Raw genomic sequence first — 8,045 nt, forward strand, 5'->3', positions numbered from 1 at the left:
ATTGTCCTGACCTCCAGCACAGTGTTGAATAGGAATAGACACAGTAGGTATTCTTGTCTTTTCCTACTCTCAGTCCTTCACCATTAGGGATGATGTTAGCCATGGGTTTTTCACAGAAGCTCCCTTTATCAGATTGAGTAAGGTTCCCTTCTAATCCTAGTTTCTTGTATCTGTTTTTTTTTTTTTTTGAGACAGAGTCTCACTTTGTCGTATTCAGATCTTTGCCTGTTGTTAAAATTGCGTTACCTTTTTTTTTTTAGACGGAGTCTCACTATGTCACCCTTGGTAGAATGGTGTAGTGTCACAGCTCACAGCAACCTCCAGCTCTTGGGCTTAGGTGGTTCTCTTGCCTCAGCCTCCCTTGGGACTACAGGCAGCTGCCATAATGCCCGGCTATTTTTGTTGTTGTTGCATTTTGGCCAGGGCTGGGTTTGAACCCGCCACCTTCAGTATACGGGGCCAGCGCCCTACCCACTGAGCCACAGATGCTACCCTATTTATTTATTTTTTGAGACAGTCTCACTATGTCACCCTGGGTAGAGTGCTGTGGCATTACAGCTCACAGCAACTTCAAACTCTTGGGCTCAAGTGATCCTCTTGCCTCAGCCTCCCAAGTAGCTGGGACTACAGGTGCCCGCCACACTACCTGGCTATTTTTAGAGATGAGGTCTCACTCTAGCTCAGGCTGGTCTCGAACCTTTGAGCTCAGGCAATCCATCTGCCTTGGCCTCCCAGAGTGCTAGGATTATGGGCGGGAGCCACTACGCCCGGGCTATTTCTTGTGTCTGTACCATAATGGGGTATTGAATTTTTTCAAATGCCCTTTCTGCATCTGTTGAGATGATTATGTGGGTTTCAGCCCTTATCTATTGATACGGTGCATTACATTAACTAATTTTCAGATGACACATCTCAACCTTCCTTTCCTGGGTAAATCTCACTTGGTCAAGATGTGACGTTCTTTTCGTATGTTGTTAGATTCCGTTTGCTAGTACCGTATTGAGCATTTTTGTAGCTGTATTTGTAAGAGATATTTTGGTGTGACGTCCTTGTCTGGTTTGGGTGTCAAGGTAACACTGGCCTTATATAGTGTAAGTGTTCCTGAGCTTCTATTTCTGGGAAGAATTTTTGAAGAATTGGTATTGGTTCTTTAATGTTTGGCGTTCACTGTTACACATTCGTATGTATCAGTCATTTCCTTTATGCCTTTTTGTGTTTGGTTAATATATTTTCTACGTTGTTTCCCATTATTTAAGGTAGTGCTTCTACTATTATTACATTTAGCACTTTAGCCTACCTCGTATGTATGATCTAAGGTATGGATCTAATTTTATATTTCCAAATATAATTGACACATTTACTGAGTACCTGTCCCCCACTATTCTGAAAGTCTTCCATTACCACAAATATCCATGTGTCCCAGGGTCTCTTTCTGACTTCCTGGTCTTGTTTCATTGATTTATGTGTCTATTCCAGATCCAATACCACATTATTTTAATTTTTATACTTTATACTATGTTCTGATCAGATTTCCTTGGTTTTAATCAGCTTGTTAAATTCTGTAAAGCATTCCATTAGGATTTTTGCTGGCATTGCATTAAACTTGATTAATCGGGGAAGAATTGCCATCTGTACAATATTGAATCTTCCTGTTCACAGATATAAGATTCATCTTTCTCTTCATTGTGGTATTTTATGAAACTTTAGCATTTCTTCATTTAGAACTTATATATTTAGTTTGGTTCGTTCCTGGTTTTTAATAGTTTTTGTTGTGAATAGGATCTTTTCTCCTACTGTATTTTCTAATTGGTTGTTGAGGATACATAAAAAAGTCATTGATTCTTGGCCGGCTATAGTGGTTCAAGCCTGTAATCCCAGAACTCTGGAGGACCAAGGCAGACAGACTGTTTAAGGCCAGGGGTTCAAGACCAGACTGAGCAAGAGCAAGACCCTGTCTCCACAAAAAATGGAAGAGTTAGCCAGGTGTGGTGGTAGCTGCTGAAGGAGTTGGAGGTTGCAGTGAGCTACGATGACCCCCTTGCACTCTAGCCCAGGTGACAAAGCAAGGCTTACTGATTCCTGTGTGTTATCTTGTACCCAGTAATCTCGCTGGACTTCATAGTTTTTAGTTAGTTGGCTGGTTGACTCTTTTGCGTTTTCTAGCTAAACCTGCAAATAGTTTTAAGAAATTTTTCCTAGTATTTTTATCCTAATAGTTTTATCTCTTGTAGAATATTCAACATGTATGGTGGTGATGATAATGGGTATATTTTTGTTCCTCACCTAAATGGGAAGGCATCTCATGTTTTATCATTAAGTGTGATGCTTGCTGTAGGTTTCTGGGAGATTTATTTTCCTCTCTCTTTCCTACCCTTCCTCCCCCGCTTCCTTCTCTTTCTTTCTTTCTTTTTTTTTGAGACAGGGGCTTACTCTGCTGCCCAGGTGGGAGTACAGTGGTATGATCACAGCTCACTATAGCCTCAAACTCCTGGGCTCAGGTCATCCTCCTGCCTCAGCCTCCTGAGTAGCCAGGAATATAGACATGTCACCATGCCTGGCTGAGATATCCTTTATTGAATTAAGAAAGTTTCTTTTCTTTTCTTTTCTTGACAGAGTCTCACTATGTTGCCCTCGGTAGAATGCCGTGGCATCATTCAAGCAACCTCAAACTCTTGGGCTTAAGCAATTCTCTTGCCTCAGCCTCCCAAGTAGCTAGGACTACAGGTGCCTGTCACAATGCCTAGCTATTTTTTGTTGCAGTTATCATTGTTGTTTAGCAGGCCCAGGCTGGGTTCAAACCTGCCACCCTTGGTGCATGTGGCTGGTGCTATAAACCACTGTGCTATGAGCGCCAAGTCGGCTTTTTTTCTTGATTCTCTTAAAGCACAGAACAAAATTAGTGGCTTTTTTCTAATAGTCAACCAATCTTGTGTTCCCAGGATAAGCCATACTTAAAACATGATTTATTAGTACAGGGGTCCTCAAACTTTTAAAACAGGGGGCCAGTTTACTTTATGACTTATTCATAAAGAAGATATGAGCGAGTTGATGGCAGCAATGTATTAAAAATACTATTGCAGGTGTCCTCAAACTACGGCCCGTGGGCCACATGCTGCCCACTGAGGACATTTATCCAGCCCTCTGGGTGTTTTTGCCACTGCTGCCTGTCCTGCTTAGCAGCCGACTCATCCTGGGGCCCGCAGTCCAGCCCTCCAATGGTCTGAGGGACAGTGAACTGGCCCCCTGTTTAATAAGTTTGAGGACCCCTGTTCTAAGATATAATTCTGAGAAGTTTCAAAAGAAGTGATACCGGAATTTCACTCTTCAGTAGGTCCTTGGTCTGGTGGGGCAGGGGGTGGTCCTTGGTCTCGGGGATTCTAAGAAGGAACCCATGGACCACAGATCAGTGGTAAGATAGTACTTTTATTAGAAGTTAGAAAAGAATACAGAAAAAGTGAAAAGCACCAGAGCTTCTAGAAGGGAGAAAAAAAACTGAAGAACTCCCTTGGGAGTCTCCAGGTGGGTTCCTTTATCTAGGGGTTTTAAGTCTAGAGGGTTACACGTGGCTGGCCATTGGTCCTTCACAGTCTTTGTCCCTGAGAAGGGATTAGGGTGTGTGCTCCCACTCAAGGTGGAACCACCCAAAAACCCATCACAGGCTGCTTATTCATGATCTTATTGAGCCCAGAGGGAGTGTCCCGAAAAAGGCAGTCTGCTTGTGCCTGGAAATGGGGGTCTGACCTCTGAGTTCACCTGGGCCTAGAGAATGGGGGACTCCCTGTCTAGCCTTGGGTGATGGAATCCTGTATCAATCTTCCCTCTCAGAATAGAAGCGCTATTAGTGAAAAGGGGTGCTGACTGATCCAAACTGCTTCCTGATGAAGATGGATGGTGATATGGGGGGGGGGGGGCAGTTAGAGGTTCCTCAGAGGAGGTTGATCCAGGGTTCACAGTAAATGGAAATCAATGTCTTTTTCAAGGGTAGATTTTTTTCTTTCTGTTTTTCCCCCATTGTTACTGGTTTGTTTAGCTTTTCTATTTGAATCCATTTTAGCAAATTTATATTTTCCTTTCAACAATTTGTTTCAATCAGATTTCAAATTTTATTGATAAACTATATGTCAGTTTGCTTTTAATTTTCACACTTATTTGTACTTTTGCTTTTTCATTTTTTTAACATTGATTTAGATCTTTTCTTTTTTTCTTGTTGCTAAAGGTTTGACAGCTTTATCTTTTCAAATAATGGGCTTTTAGCAATTCTACTAGGTTTTTGCTTCTATGTCAACAATAGAAATTTATTGAGTTTTTTTGTGTGTGTTTTTAAACTGAATGCTTTGATCATTTACTTTTAGGCTGTCTTTTTTTTTCTTTTTGGAGACAGAGTCTCACTATGTCTCCCTCAGTAGAGTTCTGTCTCGTCACAGCTCACAGCAACCTTAAACTCTCAGGCTTAAGTGATTCTCTTGCCTCAGCCTCCTGAGTAGCTGAGACTACAGGCGCCTGCCACAACACCCAGCTATTTTTTGGTTGTAGTTGGCCCTGGCTGGATTCAAATCCACCAGGTCCAGTGTATGTGGCTGGTGCCCTAGTCACTGAGCTACAAGTGCTGAGCCTTAACCTGATGCCTGCAGTTGGGGCTGCAGACTGAGTTTGAATGAGTTTGCAGCAATCCACTATCATTCTCTCTCTCTTTTTATTTATTTATTTTTTATTTTTATTTTTTGGAGACAGAGCCTCAAGCTGTCCCCGTGGGTAGAGTGCCATGACATCACAGCTCACAGCAACCTCCAACTCCGGGGCTCAAGCGAGTCTCCTGCCTCCGCCTCCCAAGTAGCTGGGACCACAGGCCCCACCACAATGCCTGGCTATTTTTTGGTTGCAGCCATCATTGTTGTTTGGTGGGCCGGGGCTGGATTCGAACCCACCACCTTAGGTGTATGTGGCTGGCGCCTTAGCCACCTGAGCCACAGGCACCGAGCCATCTCATTTGTTTTTTATCTCCTCATTTTAGATACACCAACAGAGCCATCTCATCCTGTTTCCCAGGCTCTTTGTGATGTGTCTGTGAGTGTGTCCAGAGCGGGAGGAGAATGCAGACACGTGTACTCAGTGTCACATCATCAACTCATCGCCCCCAGGTTTTTGCTTTTTTAAAAAGGTGGGAGATTCTGGATCACGTTTGTGTCTAGTGAGAATGATCTAGAACACAGAGAGACTGGTACAATCAGAAAAGAGATACTGGTGGCGTCTGTGGCTCAAGGAGTAGGGTGCCAGCCCCATATGCTGGAAGTGGCGGGTTCAAACCCAGCCTCAGCCAAAACAAAAACAGAACAATGGGCACAGTGGCTCGTACTGTGATCACAGAAAAGAGATACCCAGGACGGCGCCTGTGGCTCAAATGAGTAGGGCACAGGCCCCATATGCCAGAGGTGGCGGGTTCAAACCCAGCCCTGGCCAAAAACTGTAAAAAAAAGAAAGAAAAGAGATACCCACAGATGAGAGTGCTTGAAAAGTTCTTGAAAAAGAGTCAAATATGGGTGGCGCCTGTGGCTCAGTGAGTAGGGTGCCAGTCCCATATACCGAGGATAGTGGGTTCAAACCCAGCCCCGGCCGAAATGCAAAAAAAAAAAGAAAAAGTCAAATAATGTGATGATGAACCCAAATAGAAGCTGGCTTAAGATAAGGAAGGAGGGAGGAAGAGGGGGGAGGAAGGGGAAAGAAGGCAGATCTGGAGAAGCCCTGGTTTTCTCTTTTCTGAGCCCGACGCTCTCTGCTTTATCCTTTGTCTTCATGACGTCTCCCTGGATTTCCCTGAGTTACTTGGTCCCCCCTAAAATTTGTTGGTATAAAAATAAAATGTTGGTGAAGTTTCAGCAGTGCAGAAGAGCAGAACTCCCTTGTTCTGGACATTTGTAGTCACTTCAAATTCAAAGTTGCTTTACACGTTATAGCAATTACCTCCTGCTCCTGTTTCTGCTTCGCTTGGTGGGTTAACTCCGCATGGGAACTGCCATACACTGGGCCTCCTCTAATTTGTACTTGTAGAGAAGAGCACAAAAACCCACAGTGAACAGTGCGTAATTCAATCATTGCCTGAGTCCCATTAGTTCTGTTTCTAGAGCGTTTTCTGAAATCTAACCGCACTGCTATAGCAGTCCAAGGTGCCTTTCATCATTAGCCACTGGGAATCCCACAACAATCTCTTCAATGGGCATTTTGCTCTTTTCTGTATCTACAGAACTTCCTTCCTGTTGACCATCAGAATCATCTGTATAAAATATAAAACTAATCATGCCAGGATTCCTATATAAAAAATGAATTTCTAGTGAATCCCAAGTGACTTAGGAGCCTGAGGCAAGAGCATCACTTGAGCCCAGGGATTTGAGACTAGCCTGGGCAAAAAAGCAAGACCTTGTATCTACAAATATGAAAAAAAAATGAGTTAAGCATGGTGGTGTGCACCTGTAGTCCCAGCTACTTGGGAGGCTGAGTTGGGAGGATCGAGTGAGCTCAGTAATTCAAGGCTGCAGTGAGCTGGTTGTGTCACTGAACTCCAGCCTGGAGTGACAGCAAGACATCTAACAAAAGGAAAAGAAAGGAAGGGGAACGAGAAAGAATTTCTTATAGGATAAAGTCCAAACTTCTCACCATGACATCTGAAATCCTTAACCACCAGGTCCTGGGCTACCTTTATCCATGAAATAAGATAGGCTATGGAGTTTAATGGACTGTAGGCTAAATGAAGTGATATAATTCTGAGAATTAAATAAAAATGACTTTACCTACAAATTCTAATTTTATAGTACTATTTTCCCTTGTTTTCTTAGACACTTTTTTCCTTGCGTTTAGATTCCTCATTTATAATTTGAGGGCTTACTTTTGGATTCGAACCCGCCAGCTCAGGTGCATGTGGCTGGCGCCTTAGCCGCTTGAGCCACAGGCGCCAAGCCCTAACTTGGTATTTTAAAGAAGTGTTTTCCTACTGTAATATGCATAGTGTAAAATTCCACAAAATTATGGATACTGTATATCTAAGTGGCGGCAATTCTAAAACGGTCCTTGGTTTTTTTTCCCTGTTCCTTATAAAAGCTGAGCTTCTATCTCAGGAATTATGCTGGGGCTTTCTCTCCCTGGAATGTTCTCTTTAAAGCTACCCCTCCACCTAGTACCCACCCATGCTTCCAGGTGCCACGTGGAACAGGTTTCTTCAGGAAAGGGAAGTGTAAAGCTTCTCGGCTAGGCTGTCTCATTGCCCCTCTTACTGCCTAACAGGCTGACTGCAATGGCACTTACAGAGCCATCTGTGTGTTGATTTTCCTTCTTTTTTTAGTCTGTCTTCTCCGCTAGACTAAACTATGAGGACAGGGGACATGCTCGTTTTGTTTACCACCATAGTGCCTGGCACGCAAATGAACTTTAGTTGCCAAAAGGGAACAGACCAGAGCAGTTAACATTGTCCTAATAATCAATCTAACGTCCCCAGCTAATAAATGAGGCAACCGGGGCCCAGAAGTGAGAAGAGGTTGACTTAAGCTCTGGGAGCCACTTTGGGGCAAATGCTCACACTGGCTGGCTCAGGGCCCGGTTCTTTGCTCCTGCGTGGCCTCTGGGGCCTTGGCCGGCCTGGCCATCCCCCGGCCGCCGGCCCGGGAGCCGCCCCCACCGCCCGCAGCCTCTGCTCGGCCTCCTGGTGGGCGGGCAGTGGTCATCTCCATGTTACTGTCCCTGTCTCCTCAGTCTCACTTGGGGCAGCTGGCCACTCTGCCAGCCAGCGGGTGGGTGACCAGGTGACCCCCAGGAAATGGCTGGGCTCGCCCCTCGCACCCCGTGCTTGTGCTCAGAAGGCTTGGTTGAGGGGGATGCATTTTCTTCACCGCCGCCTGGGGCAACGGTCCAGGAGTCCGCGGCGCCCACGGCGGGTTGGGCCCCGGCGTGTGTTGGGGGCGCGGCGGAGGGGCGGTCGCCCGCGTGCCCGCTTCGTCTCCACGGGGGCGCGCCCGCGGCACGCGGCCGGGCGGGGCCGGGCGTGAGTGACGGCCCCGCAG

This window comes from Otolemur garnettii, unplaced genomic scaffold, assembly GCF_000181295.1.
Source record: "Otolemur garnettii isolate 467f Iridium unplaced genomic scaffold, OtoGar3 scaffold00101, whole genome shotgun sequence".
NCBI classification, from domain to species: Eukaryota; Metazoa; Chordata; class Mammalia; order Primates; family Galagidae; genus Otolemur; species Otolemur garnettii.